Source organism: Grammomys surdaster, unplaced genomic scaffold (genome assembly GCF_004785775.1).
Source record: "Grammomys surdaster isolate TR1022 unplaced genomic scaffold, NIH_TR_1.0 124893, whole genome shotgun sequence".
In the NCBI taxonomy this organism is placed as follows: Eukaryota; Metazoa; Chordata; class Mammalia; order Rodentia; family Muridae; genus Grammomys; species Grammomys surdaster.
In genome coordinates, this window is record NW_021619829.1 from 1 (window position 1) to 20,060 (window position 20,060).

The 20,060-nt window shown below is 37.2% G+C and overlaps 1 pseudogene; it reads left to right on the forward strand.

The window, feature by feature from the left end:
- Positions 1 to 3,114: 3,114 nt before the first annotated feature.
- Positions 3,115 to 13,926, forward strand: LOC114636747 (annotated as a pseudogene).
- The last annotated feature ends 6,134 nt before the right edge of the window (positions 13,927 to 20,060 follow it).

Consider the following 20,060-nt stretch of genomic DNA (forward strand, 5'->3'; position numbering starts at 1 on the left):
ATTAGAGAACTTCCTTTGACATTTCAGAGAAGGCATTTCTACTGCTGACACATAATCCCTATTCTTGTTTTAACAATAAAGTATCTCTGGTCAACTCTTAAGGATGATTTTGCAAAGACCTAAGTTGGTGGGTTCTTCCCTCCTGACACACTATTACCTTCACTCTCCTCTTGTATAATTTCCAAAGAGTCAGGCATCTTTGCTCTTCTACAGGAAAATGTTCTCTTCTATATAACATGATATACATAGATGGAGCTTTGTTGTGACTGTTGTTTTGCATTGGCATTAACCCTGCGTGGTGTTTCCTGAATTCTTTACATCTACGTCTTATATCTATCTGACATTAATTTGAAAATTTTATTTCAAATACTCTCCAAAGTTTGCTTCAGACTTTAAATATTTATTTTCTTTTCTCTCTCACTTTCTGATACCACCAGTATGAATGTTAAGTTTCTAGAGTTTCCTCCACAGTTCTTGGATATTCTGTCCCACAACATCCAACATCAAATTAAATGAAAACTAGAATCATTTCCACTAAAATCAGGGACAAGAGAAAGTTGCCCACTCTCTCCTTATCTATTCAATGTAGTTCTTGAAGTTCTAGCAAGAGCAATTGGACAAAAAAGGAGATCAAGGGTGTACAAGTTAGAAATGAAAAAGTCAAAGTATCACTAATTGCACATTGTATGATAGTATATATAAACAACCCCAAATTGCATGAGAAAACTATTACAGCTGATAAACAGTGTTAGCAAAGTTTCTGGATATTAAATTAATTTAAACAAACCAGTAGCCTTCCTTTATAGAAATGATAAACAGGCTGAGAGAGAAATTAGGAAACTACATCTTTTACAGTAACCACAAATGGTATAAAATATTTTGGTGTAACTCTTACCCAGCAAGTGAAAGATCTGTATGACAAGAACTTCCTATCATTGATGCAAGAAATTGAAGAAGACCTCAGATGATGGATAGATCTCCCATGCTTATGGGTTGGTAGCAGTAACAGTGAAAATGATCATCTATCAAAAAACAATCTACACATTAAATGCAATCCCCATAAAATTCCCAGCACAATTATTCACAGATATGGAAAGAGCAATACTTAACTTCGTGTGAAACAACAAAAAAATCCAAGATAGATGGAACAATTCTCAAGAATTAAAAATCTTCTGAGGAAATCACCATCTCTGTCCTCAAACTCCTGCTGAATTTGGTAATGTTGTAAGAATCACCCCGGTGGTACTGGATTTGAAGGCATGAAGGGGTCGTGAAGAGCATCTGAGGCTTGACACTGTGAGAAGTCATGGAAGGCCATTGGTAAAGTTGCAGCTTCAAATGCAGTTGATGGCCCAGGATTGGTTGGTTCATAAAAAGAAGTTGAGGCTTGACACCATGAAGAGAGCCTATGAGAGTCTATTGGTAAAGCCTAGTGGCAAAAGAATACTCCCATGTATTGGAGATGCCAGTACCACTGGATGGTCACCTAGAACAGCAGCAATAGTGGAGTGGAATCAACCAGAGCCTGGAGTTCTACAGAGGTCAGAGGTAGAGATGTGACCTATGCCCTTTGGAGGAGTCCAGAATATCTGGATCCCAGTCATTGGAACAAGAAGCTGTAATATTGAAGTTGCCCTGGAGACACCAAGAATTTTGAGATGCCAGAGATGTGGGATATCTACTAAAAAAATCTGCTAACAGGGAATAGAACCATTCCATGAGAAAGAAGTTTTTTGTAGTCAACAAAGATGAAAATGGAGTTGGAGATCTCAAGACTACTTTGATATCAGACATGGAGATGCAGAGTTTGCTCAGCAGATTTCCTGTCTTTTTTCTGTATTACAGTTGATATATGACATGGATCTCAGAAGAGCCTTTGAACTTTGAATTTTTATCATGGTTGACACTCCTATAGACTATGGGAACTTTGGAAATTGGACTAAATGTACCTTATTGTTATGCTATGGATATGTACGGCCCCCACAGACTCATGTGTTTGAACAAGGTTATGAGGATCAGGGAGTGGAATGTGATGGTTTGTGTATGCTGGGTTACAGGTTTAGAGGTTCACTCCATTATCATCAAGGTGAGAGCATGGCAGCATCTAGGAAGGCATGGTGCAGGCAGAGCAGAGAGTTCTACATCTTCATCTGAAGGCAACTAGTGGAAGATTCACTTCTGGGCAGGTACCATGACGGTCTTATAGCCCACACCCACAGTGACACAGCTACGACAACAGGGCCATGCCTTCTAATAGTGCCACTCCCTGGACCAAACATATGCGAACAATCAGAGTAGACATAAAGACCTCACAAATTCTACCAGAGAACTTCTACAACCATAAACAACTTCAGCAAAGTGAATGGATATAAAATGAGCTAAAACAAATAAGTAGCTTTCCTTATACAAATGATAAATGGGCTGAGAAGAAAACAGGAAACCAACACCCTTCACAGTAGTCACAAATAATATAAAATATCTTAGGGTAACTCTAACCAAACAAGTGAAAGATATGTATAAAAATAACTTCAAATCTCTCAAGAAAGAAATCAAAAGAACCTCAGAAAATGGAGATAACTCTCATATTCATGGATTGGTACAATTAATACAGAAAAACGGCAATCTTACCAAAAGCAATATACAAATTCAATTCAAAGTGTTAATAACATGGGACCATTATGACCTTCTGAACTCTTGTCTTACTATGGAAGTTCTGATTTATTCCATTATCATGATTGCCAATTGTGTTCATACATATGTCTGTTAACTCATGGTGTGGCCCAAGCTGCTCAGGAGATTGTCCCTTGAGTGAATGCCATGATAGTTATGAAATCATGACACTTGAGGATGGAGAACATGATCTTTACAACATATTTTTAGAAATGTTTTGATCAAAAGTTTTCAGACCTCAGATGCAGAGCTTGAGGCGAGATTTTTTCAGATATATCCAGGGAGCATGACACAGGGTGGATGGAAAGGAACTGTAAAATGTAATTAAGTGGATTTTCAGACAGCAATAGCCTTAAAACAGACACATAGGTGTGATTGTGTGTGTGATGTTTGTCTGTGTAAGACACAGATTTCACAACTGCTCCTTCTTAGATCCTAGCAGACATGAAGAATCTGTGTGCTTTCACTATTATCTTTTTGCTCCTGAAGTGTTCTCTCATCTTGTGCAGTTTGACTGAACCCCTTTGCTTTTGGAGAATAAAGAATAAATCAGATAATGATGGAGATTTGAGAAGTGACTGTGGTTTTGTTCTTTTAGCAATGGACTGGCCTATAGAAGATTTTTATAATCATATTACCAATTTTAGGTAAGTTAGTAAGTTTATTTCCTGTTTCAATGTCATGAATTAGAAATATATAGCTGTGTAAACAACTGGGATTCTGTCCTTTTCTTTCAGTTACATTAGGAAGTACTGAAAATTAATTATCATATCAATCTCTATTTTAATCCTTTCAAATGTGTCACAGTTTATTTTGGTTTTAGTACATTGGTCTCCAGGTGACAAACAGGACAGTGATAGAGATTAGATTCAATTTTTTGCCTCTGTGTGTATTTTAGATGTTGAAAGATGACATTGCACAAGGTGTCTTGGTCTATTTTGAATTTACAATTCTCCCCGCTCTTAAGAGCTCAGTATGAAGAGGCTTCCTCTGTGTGTGTGTGTGTGTGTGTGTGTGTGTGTGTGTGTGTGTTGACTGGCAGGACTCACTTCTCTCCTCACACTATGTTGGCACTGGAGATTAAACTAGGTCCTAGGGTTGACAGTGAACTTTCTTTTTATTTTAGTTAATCTTTGTTTACAGTCAGACTTTATCCCCATCCCAGGTCACCCTCTGACTATTCCACATTTCAGACATCCTCCCTCCATCTCCAGGGGGATGTCCCCAATCCCAACCACTACCCTACCAGAACTTCCCACTCCCTGGAGCCTCCAGTCTCTTGAGGGTTAGGTGCATCTTTTTTGAATGAGTTCAGACCTGGCAAACCTCTGCTGTATATGTATTGGGGGCCTCATATAAGCTGGTGTATGTTACCTGGTTGGTGGCCCAGTGTCTGAGAGGTCTTGAAAATCCAGGTTAGTGGAGACTGCTGGTCCTATAGGATCATCTCCCTCCTCAGCTTCTTCCAGCTTCTACCTAATTCAACCATTTGGGTCAGCAGTTTCTGTCCATGAGTTGGGAGTAATATCTGCATCTGACTCTTTCAGCTACTTGCTGGGTCTTACAGAAGGCAAACATGATAGGCACCTTTTTGTGAGCATGCCACAGTATCAGTAATAGTGTAAAGCCTGAGGCCTCTCCTTGGGATGGATCCCAATTTGGGCCTGTCACTGGACCTCCTTTTCCTCAGGCTCTTCTCCATTTTTGTCCCTGCAGTTCTTACAAACAGGAACAATTCTGAGTTAGAGTTTTTGACTGTGAGATAGCAACCCCATCCTTCCACCTGATATTCTGTCTTTCTACTGGAGATGGGCTCTACAAGTTCCCTCTCCTCACTGTAGGGCATTTCACCTAGGGTCTTTGCCTTTGAGTCCTGAAAGCCTCTCACTGGTACATTCTAAAGAGTCCTCCCCACCTCCAACCTACCAAGGTTGCCTGTTTCCATTCTTTCTGCTGCCTTCAGTGCTTCACTCATGTTCCCTACACCTACCTGATCATGATCCCCTCTTTACCTCCCTGTTCACTTTTCCACCTAGGTCCCTCCCTCCTTCTATCCCTCCTTCCCTCCTACCTTCCCTTCCCCATCCTGTCATTGCTTTCGTCTCTTCCCAAGTAGAAATGAGGCATCCTCACTTGGGCCCTTCAGCTTGATAAACTTTTTGAGTTCTGTGGATTGTGCACTGGGTATTCTGTATTTTTTGGCTAATATTCACTTACTAGTGAGTACATAACCTGCATGTCCTTTTGCTTCTGAATTACCTCACTCAGGATAACATTTTCTAGTTACATTCATTTGCCTGCAAAACTCATGATGTCCTCATTCTTAATAGAGGAGTAGTATACCATTGTGCAAATGAATCACATTTTCTGTATCCAGTCTTCTGTTGTGGGACATCTGGGTTGTTTCTGTTTCCTTGATATTATAAAGAAGGCTGCTATAAACATAGTGGATACATGTGCTCCTCTGTTATGGTAGGGCTTCTTTTGGGTGTATGCCTAAGCTGGTCGTCAGGGAGATCTATTTCTAATTATCTGAGGAACTTCCAGATTTATTTCCCTAGTTGTTTTACCAGTTTGCAATCCCACCAACAATGGAGGAGTGTTTCTCTTTCTCAAGAACAGGTGCAGTCACCTGAGGTTTGATCTTAGCCATTCTGATTAGTGTAAGGTGGAATCTCAGGGTTGTTTGATTTGCATTTCCCTGATCACTAAGGACTTTGACCATTTCTTTAAGTGCTTCTCAACCATTTGAGGTTACTCTGAATTATCTGTTTAGTTCTAGACCACACTTCTTTGACTGGGTTGTTTGATTTCTTGGTTGGAACTCTTTTTGATTTCTTTATGTATTTTGGATGTTAGCCCTCGATCAGATGTAGAGTTACTGAAGAGTTTTTCCCAATCAGCAAGAAGGAGCATATGTTATGGATTTTATACATGATTCATTATGTTATTTATGTTTCTATGGAATTCAAACTCTAAGACTGTTGTATAGCAGTCTTACTTCCTAGGATTGAAATCTAGTTTTCTGGGGGCCAACCCTATCGGTTCTTTCTAGTTTGGTTCTTCATGAGGCAGCAGAGGGGGGCGAAGGTTGGCAGGGATAAGAGTTGGTCTTGCAAGATGTTTAAGGTTGCTGTATAATAATAATAATACTTTTACCTATCTTTAATCTAAGTCACTTTGCCTTATTAGCTGGTCTGCATTCTGTGTTCCTTGAGTCCAGAAAGCGCAGTTTCTGGCATTAACACCTCATTGTAAAAGAGCAGGATAGTAGGTAAAGGTTTAATTACTACAGCCTTTTCCCTTTTGTCCAGATGCCTCTTCCTTGTCAAGCTAGAGAAAAGTTTGTAGCGATAAACTTCTATTGAACCTGGAGAAAATAATTACCCTCCCAAAAGGAAAAAATTTTATGTAAGCAAATAAACCTAAGCTCATATAAATTCATATACAGATTTACACATGCATATTTATACATTTTCATTCAAGCCAATTGAATCCAGCTTATATACATTCTCATAATTACATACATACACACACTCATACTTATGAATGCATTTGGATCAAAAAAACCCCCTAAAAACAAAAAAAGAAGCACCACTGCAGAAAGAACTCACTTAATCTGGATTAAAAAAAAATGAGTTTCAATCTTTATTGCATAATGAAAGGGAAACCGTCTATCATTGTATTGCTAAATTAATTAAACACAAGTCTATATAAAGAAAGCTTTGTTCTCTTTAATAAGACTCAGCCTGTCTGGCTATTAAGGAAAGAACTTTTCTGTCCCATGGTAGGGAGAAGGTTGCCTGCTCCTTTTGCTCTCTCTGCAGGTTCTTCTTTTCTTCAATTTCTCTCACTATTCTGCACATTTCTTCCTCAGTTTTTTTAAGTTGCCTTATAATTTCTATTTGTTGTTGTTTTGTTTTTTTTGTTTTGGGGGTTTTTGTTTTGTTTTCTTTCTGTTTTTTGAGACAGGATTTCTCTGTATAACCCTGGCTGTCCTGGAACTCACTCTGTAGACGATGCTTGTCTTGAACTCAGAAGTTCGCCTGCCTCTGCCTCCCAAGTGCTGGGATTAAAGGCATGCACCATCACTGCCTAGCCTGCCTTATAGTTTCTAAGTTATTTCCCTCTGCATTCTCCTCAAGCTCTGATACCACAATAATGCCTTTACTCTCATTTCATTACTCCTAATTCTATGCCTTATGTCTAAGGTCTTCTTGAGTTCAGTTCTATCTAAAAAGTATTCTCCTGAGTTCTGTCTAAAAAGTTCTGTTCAGTTCTGTGTGAAAGGTGTTCTGTCTAAAAGGTATCCTCAGATCAGTTCTGTTTCTTCTCTTTGCCTCAGCACTTATACACCTTTCACAATACATGATCTCATAGTAAATATTTCACTACAGCTTTACATATAAATTCAAATCAGAAATCAAATAAGAAGTTTACAACAGACAATGTTTACATACATATCCATTAGGAGTAATTATGTGGCTAACCATTCATCATTTGTCACAATTCTACAGGTTCATGTAGAGTTAAAAATCATAACTTCTATGACTAAGTAATTAGTGAAGTTTTGTAAGGATAAAGCTAGTCAATATTATATTTTGTGTCCTAGCACTTACAGTAAATTGTTAGTTCCCTTTTTAAGACCTTTGGTTAATGGTTTTGCAAGCTCTTGGAATGTGCTCTGAGCAGTAGTGACTGATTTCTATCTCAGAAGCAATTAACACATAACACTAAAGCCTGGCAGAGTTCTCACTGAAATTTTGACTACCAGAAAGAATTTAATAGCATTGTATTATAAAAGAGCTAAAGATTACTATATTTTTAGGAACTCCTATAGGATCATCATTAAGGATTAAGAAATCATCTGTTTATCAACATAGCATCACTACAAGGCATTACATTTTTATCTGCAGTGATCTGCTCGAAAGGATAGGCTAGTACCTAGTGGTTGTCATATATATTTAATAACAATAGGAAAGCATATAATTAGCAGGAATCATTCCTAAAATAAATGTTCTCTGGGACTTGCCTACAAGATAAAATCTATCATAGAGTTTTTAAATCTAAGGCAGACCCATCTCAGGAAGATCGCCAGCTAGCTTTTAGCTTCTCCTTGTCAGTTCCTGACACTAGTTCAGGAATGGCATTCAGAGATAAAACAAGGTCTTTATGGATTTTCATGAATATAAAAGGATGACACTGGAGTAACATATTTGGGGGAATATTTCAATTATGTTCAAACGTAAAAATCTCTAATTTCTGAGGCGTATTTAAGGAAAAGTTGCACTTACACAGAAACTTAGCATTCTTCATAGTACAAAGATTACTGCAATTGAGCAGAAAATTTAATATTTTGTACATCCTCCTTAACCATCCCTATGGCTTCTTGTAGCATACCAGCAAGAAGATATGAGGATTTTTTAGTAATGTTTTTTGCTACTGATGAGATCAACAAGAATCCTTATCTGTTACCAAACATATCTTTGATATTCTCCCGAATTGTTGGCATCTGTGAAGACACTTTTGGACTTCTGGATAAACTATATGAAACACAACACAACAATTTTGATTTTATTAATTATCACTGTGGTATTCAGGCAATTTGTGATATACAACTTACAGGACCATCATGGATAACATCCTTAAAATTGGCAATTTATTTTAGGACACCGAAGGTGAGAATGTGTGACACTGGATGAGTTAACAAAGTACATTCCATTCATAGATGCTAAGGGAGAAACCTTTGTCAGCATGTGTTTGTCTGTGTACTGTTTTACACATATTATAAAGGATATAAAATGAGATCATAGACACACTGTAGGAAATAGGCAAAACACTTTACATGCTATTTATAGAATAATTTTCTATCCTTAATGGGAGTTCTGAAAGGTGAGTAATGTTATTTGTATACAAGTCCAAACCTCCTTAAAATCATATTCCTCATGTGGATGTTTCATCCTCTCTTCTACATCTTTTAGATTTTCTTTGGACCATTTAATCCTAACCTGAGTGACCATGACCAGTTTCCCTATGTCTATCAGATAGCAACCAAGGACACACGTTTGTCCCATGGCATGGTCTCCTTGATGCTTCATTTTAGATGGACTTGGATTGGACTGGTCATCTCAGATGATGACCAGGGTATTCAGTTTCTCTCAGACTTGAGAGAAGAAATGCAAAGCTATGGGATCTGTTTAGCTTTTGTGAATATGATCCCAGAAAACATGCAGATATACATGACAAGGGCTAAGATATATGATAGACAAATTATGACATCAACATCAAGGGTAGTTATCATTTATGGTGAGATGAACTCTACCCTAGAAGTCAGCTTTAGAAGATGGAGATATTTAGGTGCACAGAGAATCTGGATCACAACCTCACAGTGGGATGTCATCATAAATAAAAGAGATTTCAGCCTTGATTTCTTTCATGGGACTGTCACTTTTGAACACCACCACAGTGAGATTGGTAAAATAAGGAATTTTATGCAAACAATGAACACTTCCAAGTACCCAGTAGACATTTCTAAGTGTATGATATGGTGGAATTATTTTAATTGTTCAATATCTAAGAACAGCAATAGCAAAATGGATTATTTTTCAGTCAACAATACAGTGGAATGGTTAGCACAGCACAAATTTGACATGTCCCTGAGTGAAGAAGGTTACAATTTGTATAATGCTGTGTATGCTGTGGCCCACACCTACCATGAACTCATTCATCAGCAAGTAGAGTCTCAGCAAATGGCAGAACCCAAAGGAGTGTTCACTAACTGTCAGTAGGTAGAGTTTCTTACATTTAATTATGCTTATATATATCAATGTAATATTTAAATGGCCCCTGAGAAACTCACATAAATTTGTTAGAGATTATTCTTGCAATAAAAAGATTTTTATAAAGGCTGGAGAGGTGGCTCAGGTGTTAAGAGCACTGACTGCTATTCGAGGTGTCCTGAGTTCAATTCCCAGCAACCACATGGTGGCTCACAAGTGTCTGTAATGGGATCCGATCCCCTCTTCTGGAGTGTCTGAAAATATTGACAGTTTACTCATATATATGCCAGGCGGGGGTGACACACGCCTTTAATCCCAGCACTTGGGAGGCAGAGGCAGGTAGATTTCTGAGTTCGAGGCCAGCCTGGTCTACAGAGTGAGTTTCAGGACAGCGATGGCTACACAGAGAAATCCTGTCTCAAAAAAAAAAAAGATTTCTATACTATAAAACTACCTACTGAATTTTTTACATGGATATGTAACATGCAAAAGGATAACATACAATTGGAGACAATATTTTTGTATGAATGTCAGTGAGTTTGTGAAAATGTGTCTCAACATTCTATCAAATGAGTTCAATGTTTAAAATAAGAGTCAAGAGTTTTATCATAAAAGCATTAACTGATAACTAGCATAGAATAATTTTCTCAAGAATATTTTTCTCAATAATTGGTACATTTGCTGTGATTAATAGTTATTCATTTAAAGTAATGATTACTTATAAAAACCTAAATGATGAAGACTGCACAATTAATAAGTTTATGTTTATTTCATATATGAAAACTGTATATACATGAATGACACAATACCATCCTTTGTTTCCACAATTTCCAGATATTCAGACTTCCCACTCATTCTCACACACATGGCTTCAATTTTAAAAATTATTCTTGAAAAACATGTGCACACACACACATGTTCAAGATCACACATGCTCATACATATACACACACTCACATCATGTTACTTGTTATTTGGATAGCAATTATTTTAGCTTTATTTATGTCTTGAAACATTAAAATGAAGTATATGAATTTTTAATTACCCATGAGTTATATTATATATAAGTACATTGGATTTTTTTAATATAGATGTCTTTTCTAAAAAAAAACATTAAAAATTAAGGGACATTGTCAATTTTACTTTTCCTTAATCGATATGTACATGTAATCATCTGATGATGCATCTCATTTAGGTGGCTTCCATGTTGAAAACTAGAGTATTTATTAACCCTGTTGGTGAACTGGTAAACATGAATCATAGAGAAAATGAGTGTGCACAGTATGACATTTTCAACATTTGGAATTTTCCACAAGATCTTGGATTAAAAGTCAAACTAGGAAGCTATTTTCCTTGTTTCCCACAGAGCCAACAACTTCAAATATCTGAACACTTGGAGTTGGCCACAGGAGGAACATCGGTGGGTATACAACAATTTTAATTTTTGTCAGGATATCTAAATTTTAAAATATGAGGCATTGAAGTTATAGCTCTGTAGTTAATAGCAATTGCTGTTCTTGCCAAAGGCCCAACCTCAGTTACCAGAATCAAAATTTAATGACTCACAACTTCATATAAATCAAGGTCATAGGAAGTAAAGGCCTCTGGATTCCATGTTCAATTGTACCTGCATGCCTATCCACTCCAACTACATAAATACATTTATTAAATTTAAAGAAATATATATGTATAATTAAAATTTTGTAGCTATATATAAACCATGACATTTTTGTTTCTATGTGAACATCATTATATCCTAAAGAAGTACAACATGTGTTCATTAACAGAAATATTTTCCCCAAGGTTTTCTATTCAACTTAGAAAAACTTCATTGTATTTATGAAAGTTTTATATGACATGCTTTGTTGATATTCATCAGACAACTCTTTCTGGATTTATCCTACCTTCTCTCTCCACACCACTCAATGTTCTCATTCTTTTATTGTATAAATCTGGTGCCATAAATATTCCTTTTGGTTTAATAATTTTAGAAAGAAAAATTTTAAATTGCTAAAACATAAATGTTACATATATAATATTAAATGATGTAATAAATATTGTGTGACTTTGAGGGCATTTCAGGGTAATAGAAAATAATAAAGTAACTGAAATTGATAAGTGATTCTGGTTAGCAGAGGAATAAATATAACCATATCTGTTAATGTCCCATAAATAAATATATGGGTCATTATACACACAATGAATACATGCATTACACATAAATACACAATACACAGACACATATGTATGGGTGTATGTACATATGTATATATATTACCTCAGGTTCCCACCTCCATGTGTAGTGTGACGTGCATTGCTGGATTCAGGAGAATTCATCAGGAACAAACAGCAGACTGCTGCTTTGATTGTGCCCAGTGCCCAGAAAATGAGGTTTCCAATGAGACAGGTACATGTTTGCATGCAGAAAAAAATGGCTGAATTCTAATATCTTCTCATTCCAAACTAAAAATATAAAATGGCCTAGAAGGAAACAATAGACCTAAACTCTCTTTGTTTCCAAATTTAATGAATGGAATGGTATCAACTTCTTTTGTATCCTGCAAATAACCTGCACTATCTTCTACAAACAACTCATTTCTCTCACAGTATGATGGCTATTGATTTTGTATTATGCAGAAAACATTTAGGGGACATACATCTGTAAATATTTTAAACAAAACAGGCATGATCTATATATAAGTTTAATCTTATGTGATTATTGTACAAAGTAACTGGACTACATGATCAGTCCATAATCTTTCCCTCCTATCATTCAGCTTGGTCCCTGACAAAGACCAGATGCTTAGGGTAGCAGCTATTGTTACTGAAATACATTTTAAGAGCATGGAATATTTAAAGGATTAAGTAGTTCTTGTCAAAGAATTAGAGCAAGAGTGAAGATTTCAACAATGCACCCAGAGATGTGATAATGCATATCAGGAATCATAGCTTACATAAGGAAAAGGGGACAAATGTGAGTACTCATAAACTTCATGACATCTAGCTTGGAATATGTAGTTTAGAAAAAAGATATCTTACCACAATGAGGGGAACATGGATAGGTCTTTGAGGCATACAGCTTCAATAATGGAAATATTATTTATGCAAACAGTATTTTGTATGAGGAATTGCATGTTGTTGTGCCTACGTTAAGATACAGACAAGGGCAAACCCCTCAAACCCAACAAAGTTTATACTGCAGTTCATCACCTGGCACTGAGAACTATGTCTGCACACTGCACATGTCTGTGAGTAGAGAGTTGATGCTTTAAAAAATTAAGTAATCTGAGATTATGCATGTTATTATTCATAACACACTAGAACACAACATGTCTTCTTTCTGCTTAATAAATAAGTATTTTTCTCCTGCATTTTCCATGATGGGTGTTTTGTTACATGACAAAGCATAGGTTAATACAGAACAGCATTACATCAGTGCTTCCTGCAGCAATTAGAAATGGAATATGCTCAACACCAAAATATTTTTGAGTATCGTTTGAATAATACAAACACTCAATTATTAAGTTAATAAATATGATATGATATAAGGGTTTGTTGTTGTTCACCAGCAGATATGGAGCAGTGTGTGAGGTGTCCAGATGATAAGTATGCCAACTTACAGCAAACCCACTGCCTCCAAAGGGCTGTGTCGTTCCTGGCTTATGAAGATCCAGTGGGGATGGCACTACGCTGCATGGCCCTGTCCTTCTCTGTCCTCACAGTTCTAATACTAGTCACTTTTATGAAGCACAATGACGTTCCCATTGTGAAGGCCAATAACCGCATTCTCAGCTACATCCTGCTCACCTTTCTCTTCTTCTGTTTTCTCTGCTCATTGTTCTTCATTGGACATCCCAGCCAGGCCACCTGCATTCTGCAGCAGACCACATTTGGAGTATTTTTCACTGTGGCAGTTTCTACAGTATTGGCCAAAACAATAACTGTGGTCATGGCGTTCAAGCTCACTACTCCAGGAAGAAGAATGAGAAGGATGCTGGCATCAGGGACACCTAACTTGGTCATTCCCATTTGTACCCTAATCCAACTTGTTCTCTGTGGAACCTGGTTGGTAACATCTCCTCCCTTCATTGACAGAGATATACAATCTGAACATGGAAAGACCATCATTTTTTGCAACAAAGGCTCAGTCATTGCCTTCCACTTTGTCCTTGGATACTTGGGTTCCTTGGCTCTGGTGAGCTTTGGTCTGGCTTTCTTGGCTAGGAATCTTCCTGACAGATTCAATGAAGCCAAGTTCCTAACTTTCAGCATGCTGGTGTTCTGCAGTGTCTGGATCACATTCCTCCCTGTCTACCACAGCACTAGGGGGAAGGTCATGGTGGTTGTGGAGGTTTTTTCCATCTTGGCTTCTAGTGCAGGGTTGCTAGGGTGTATCTTTGTCCCAAAGTGTTTTGTTATTTTAGTTAGACCAGATTCAATGTTTATACAGAAGTACAAAAATAAATTGCATTATTGAAACTTTATTAGTATGAAATTTTAGATGATATTCAACATATCTTTTCCTTTGTCTTAACAAAAGTAGCACTTAATCATATGAAAATTTTAAGTAATATACAAATTTGAACTTAAAAACAGGACTGCACTGTCCACTGTCATAACAATTACTACACTTAGTGGAAAATGATTTCCTTCATAACTACACAAACCTGAAGACATTGAGAACCAGGAGTCTCAATTGAGGAAGGGCTACCATCATTTTGACCTGTAGTTTTGTGTGTAAGCCATGTGCTTAATTAATGATTAACATAAAGTGACCCTACTGACTGTGGACAGTGCCAATTCTGGGCAAGTTGATCTGAGAGTTATAAGAAAGAGGACTTCAGAAAATATGGACATGAAGCCATTAGTCAGCATTATTCGATTTGCTTTCATGGAGGGCTTACATCCAATTTCATGCCTTGGCTTCATTCAATATACTGTGACAAAGGTATATAAGTAAATAAACACCTTTCTTACGTGATTCTTTTGATCATAGTGTTACAGCAATAGAAACTAAAATATCCCCTAATTGGTAAATTGCCTCTATTGAGATTTGGAATATCATAGACTTCTGATGCAATGAAAGGCACTAATTTGAAAAGAGAACAAGAGTGAATGTTAGTAGAGTGTGAAGCACAGTGACAGTAATGCATATTGTGATGATCATCACAAAAGTTCTGGATTTTAGAATACCTTTACAATGTACTAGGAAGATGTTAAGAACATCAGATAACATAAGAAGAGAACATAGTATGAAAAGGACAAGGGGGTTCAGATTGTGTCTGGAATATAAGACTCTAACTTTATGCAAAAACACACTATTTCATTATGAAATAATTGTGTCTCATTAAGTGAGAAAAAACACTAATGGAAATATCCCACACAAGATCTTTACCACAATAAGCCAGTGGATTATACAAACGTATAAATCACTCTGGATTAAGGGTCTCATCATTAATTTTATCAAAATATGAGTACTAAAGATTATTTGGGTTTCATATTGCACACACAAACATGCACACACACACACACACACACACACACACACACACACATTATTTCTTTACATCAGGTGTTGCAGTTCAGTGTCAGGTTTCCCTCAAAGTTCTGTTTGCTGCTCTACTTTTAAAATATTATTTGGTAGTTTATTTTTGAGATTGTAATTTAACTGCTTTTTGTTTATATTTCCTATCTTCAAAACACTCTTTGTGCCCCTCCCTACACTCCTAAAATGTACGTGTCCTCTTATTTTATCAATTCTTACTGAATGTATATATTTATTTGCATATTCATTTTTTTTGAAATATAAATTGTAGAGACTGTTTTAAAATTGCATACATTTATGTTCTGATGGCTCATTATTGGTAGTATATTGTCAATATTTGTTCTTTGGTTGTCCATGAGGAACTATAAGTTTCCTGTAAATGGTTATGTAGACTATACACTGCCAGCTTTCTTCCTTCCAAAATGTCATGCACACTGTGACTCTTTTTCTCATTATGTTTTGAAGGTCATATTGGTAAGACTTTATTGTGTACCTTCTGCCAATCCTAGAAGATATATGTTCACATCTAGCTTCCTAATCCTTTGATTCTCACAATCTTTTCTACCATCTTATATTTTCCCTGAGCCATAGATGAGGGATCATTTTGTAAGAGGGTACATTGCTTGTTTTTAAATGTACATTTTGCAGAGGAGAAATCATTATGTAGTGGGACCTACTTGGTCTTTATTCCCTTTGCCTTTTCCTCTGGTAGCATGTGGTGTACTTTCTAGCAATTTGAATTCCAATCACCAGAGGTAAAGCTTCTAGTTGGGGACCAGCTCAACTTCTCCATATTTGATGACATAAGTAAGATTTGTCTTCAGGATTATCTCCTTACCACCATTTAACATAGAACAACACCACCACTCAGGGCTCAGGGATCTATGTGGAAAAGCAGATCAATAAGTATAAGGGACAGGGGTATTGGGCGACTTCAGTAAAACAATACCATTACGAAAAAAAGGACTGATAATCATATGAACTCACAGAGATTTCTCAGCATTCATTAGACTTGCACAAGATCAAGCCCTACAGTGTCCCAATATTGACAAAGAGACATGGACAACTGCAAACACATTATAAATTTAGAATACGTGGCCATATCTGTCAAGAAACATTCTCTTGTTATGTTGATGTTACTCTATATTGATGTTCCATCACCTAATAAAGAAACTGAGGAAAGAAAACACAAATTTCAACATAAATACATTCTAAATAAAATAAAACAAAACCACACATGAGTGAATATTCCTTTCTACAATTGGTCATGTAGTAACTTGGAAGGCAGCCAGTTTCTGGTGTAGCACAGGTTGGAAACTCCAGTGACTCAAGATGATCCTGAAGGACGGAGGCTTTTAGCCATTCCCCCAGAGTCAAGACTCTAGACATGAGGCTTCCATAGATTTGTGTCCTTCAGTCATGTAAGGGCAATTCCCCTAGCCCCTCCACAGGTAGAGGATATGACCACAAGTCACATAGCCTCAAGACAGATACCTATTTTATTGAGATACCTAAAGGCCAGAAGTGTGTAGTCAATTAAGCTTTCCTTCACAGATGCTCCTCCCTGCAAAAGGTGTTTAACCTCAGGCCAGCCCTGAGAAAAGGAGGTAAGGATTTTACTCATCACTGCTCTCTGCCATGACTTTAATAAATGCTTTAAAACCATGGACTGTCTCTTTTCATCACCATCTGCCATGGGGAGCATTGGAGGAGGTTTCTGCTTACAGAGCCACCCTATAATCTCATGCAGAAGACCTCTCTGTGCTCTCAGTGGAAGACCAACAACACAAGCCAGCTCCCCATGAAAAGATAAGAAATTGCAACCCCACACCCTGAGCCATATTGGAGTGTGCAAAGTCAAACTTCCCTAATACTGCCTTCCCAAACAGCTCTAGAACCATTGTGGGGCAGACACAGGACACTCCTTGACCCTACAAGAAAGCACAAGTGTCTACATAAATACATTATAAATTAAATAAAACAAAAACACAAGAGTGAATTCTCTTTTCTACAATTGGTGAGGTGGCCTTAGCTGATATTTATAAGTAATTCCTCTTCTATCCATTTTATATTTTCTCCACCTTCCTCTACCAGCACCTCAGCAAGTTGTGATCCTTTCCACAGGTAGTGGTGCCTACCTTTGTTTCTTCAGATGTATCTGTATGTTTGTTATCCTGTTTGGAATAGGCTGTTTTCTTTTCCAAATTAATTTAATCAAAGACTTGATAGCACCAGGAGATATCCTAAAGGATCTCCTGTACTTCAGATATTAGATGTTTAATCTCCATTTTGGGCCCATTATCACACTTCCCTCAACATGAAATAAGTTTGTTAGCTTGGTACAATATTGTGTCAAGTATGTTTTTTGAGAATTAAACATTCTGAAATTCTATGTAAGACATTCAGTAAGATTGAGGTTTTGGGAGAAGCCTGCATACAGGAAAGATAACTCCACAGGCAGAAGAGTATCAATTCAGGTAAGAACAAAGTATTTTCCTTTTTAGAGAGGAAAGAGTCCAATGTAGTCTCCCTGCAACCACATTACTGGCAGGCAACCCTAAAGAACGATGTCACATCTGTGGCTCAATGTTGGTCTCTTCTGTTGGTAGACATAGCACTCAGCAGCAACTGTAGCTATGGGAACCTTGCATAATCTCCATCATTTCCATCATGATCAGACTTTTATGGGCACACTGGACAATGATAGGAATGACTGGAGAAAGAGATTGACAGTACACAAAACAGGTTATCTTATCTACTTGATTACTGAGCAAATCCTCTGCCAAGGTCAACTTTTGATGAGCATTTATGGGAGGAACAAGTATTTTAAAATCCTTCCACCATTTGTTGAGTTCTATCCACACACTTCTTCACCAGATATCTTTTTCAATAATGTTCTTTTATTCATTTAATTTAATTTATTTTTTACATTCACTTTTTTTTATGAATTTCACATTGTGTACCTCACAGATTAATTTGGTAAGGCATATGCTAACCATTGTGCATTCGTTTTTTTTTTCACCTTGATACAAATTAGTCATTTGAGAGGAGAGAATATGAACATGACTTTAAGGCATTTTCTTTATTAATGATCAGTGTGACAGCACCCAACACAATGTGGGCAATACTATCTTAGCTATACTGGACTACACAGTAGAGAAAAGCAAGGTGAGCAAGCCAGTGATTTGTATTCCACCATGGTCTGCTTCAGTTCCTCCCTAGGATTCCCCTATGGAAGACTATAAACAGGAAACCAAATGAACCCCATAATTCTTCATGTTGCTTTGGTCATTGATTTAGCACAGCAACAGAAATCAAATTGTAACTTGTTGTCAAATTGGATGCAAATCAAGGACTGTGTCTTAAGAACAAAACAATTAGACTGAGGCAAGAATGGATTATGAGGTTTTGTCACAAAAACATAAACATAGTCAGCTCTGTGATCCTTGATCTCATCTGGTATTTTTAGCCTCTGTTCCTTTAAAATGAATGTGAATAATTTCAAACATTCTCTGTTTGGGTCTGGAGAGATAGTTTAGTAATTAAGGGATTTTACATTTCAGGCTCACAACTGCCTATGAATATACCTCCTTGGTTTTCAGTGCTCTCTTCTTTCCTCATCACTCATGGACTTATGAGTCTCTCCTGTATACATACAAGATTAAAAATAAATGGGGAAAATAACAAACAAGCAAACAACAACAAAAATATTCTAAGAAAGTTCTCAGTTTTAATTTTTTTCTCCTAAGAGAAGGTCTTCTATCCTATTTGAAACACAAATTCAAGAACTCATACTAGCCTTGAATATTCAATTTTCCTGCCTAAGCATCCCTAGTGATTGTTATTATGGCAATAAACACCATACATCTCAGATGCACTTGTGAACAAGGAATCCTACATTTAAACCACATAACAAGAAAAACAAGAGCATCCACAAACAAAAAATTGTTCTTTATGTGATGTTGGTAGTGTTTGCTTTTGTTTGAGAATTTTGAGGGTGATAATTTTTTGCTTTTTTCTTTTTACTTATTCTTCTCTCATACAATACATTGCAACTGAAGGGTCCCTTCTCTCCACTCCTCTCAGTCCTCACCACTACCTTTGCTCTTCCCTAGATTCACTACAACTCTATTCCCCTTCAGAAAAGAGCATGGCTCTCAGGGTTATCAACCAACCATGGCAAAACAAGATGCAATAAGACTAGGCTCTAACCCTCTTATCAAGCTAGAGAGACAACTCAGTAAGTGGAAAGGGTCCTGAGAACAGACAAAACAGTTAGAAACACCCCTACTCTCACTGTTAGGAACTGCACAAAAACCCCAAGCTAAACAACCTCAGTATGCAGACAACCTAATGTAGATCCATGCAGGTTCTGTGATTGCCATTTCAGTTTCTGTAAGATCCCATCATCCTTAGTTGATTCTGTAGACCTTGTTCTTCTAATTCCCTCAACCCCTCTGGATCCTAATCCTTCCTCCCTCTCTTCTGTGGGGTTACCTAAGCTCCACTTAATATTTGGGTGTGGATCACTGAATCTGTTCCCATCAAGATCTCAACAATTATTGCCCCAGCACAACTTGCAGGCAGGATATGTGATGGTCAAATGTTTTGTGGTTGTGTTGGTCTCCCAGTTTCCCCACTGGGAGCATTACATATTTACAGAAGATGGCCAGTTCAGGCTCCATTACTAGGGGTCCTTGCTAGAGTCACCCTCACAGGTTCCAGGAAGTTCTCATTGCTCTAGGTTTCACATTGCCCTCTAATGCTGACCTATTACAGTCATCCTTTCCTCCTCCACCTGATCCCTCCTACTCCCATGCCCACCTGCCCCAAGCCCACCTGAAAAATCTATTCTATTTCCCCTCCCCAAAGGCATCCATGTGTCTACCCCTTAAGTCCTCCTTGTTACTTACCCTCTCTGGGTCTGTTGTTTGTAATCTGATTATCCTTCACTTTCAGCTAATATCCATTTGTAAGTGACTACATACCATGTTTGTCTTTCTGGGTCTGAGTTGCCTCTTTTAGAGTGTCACCATTTTGGCTAAAAATTCCATAATGTCATTTTT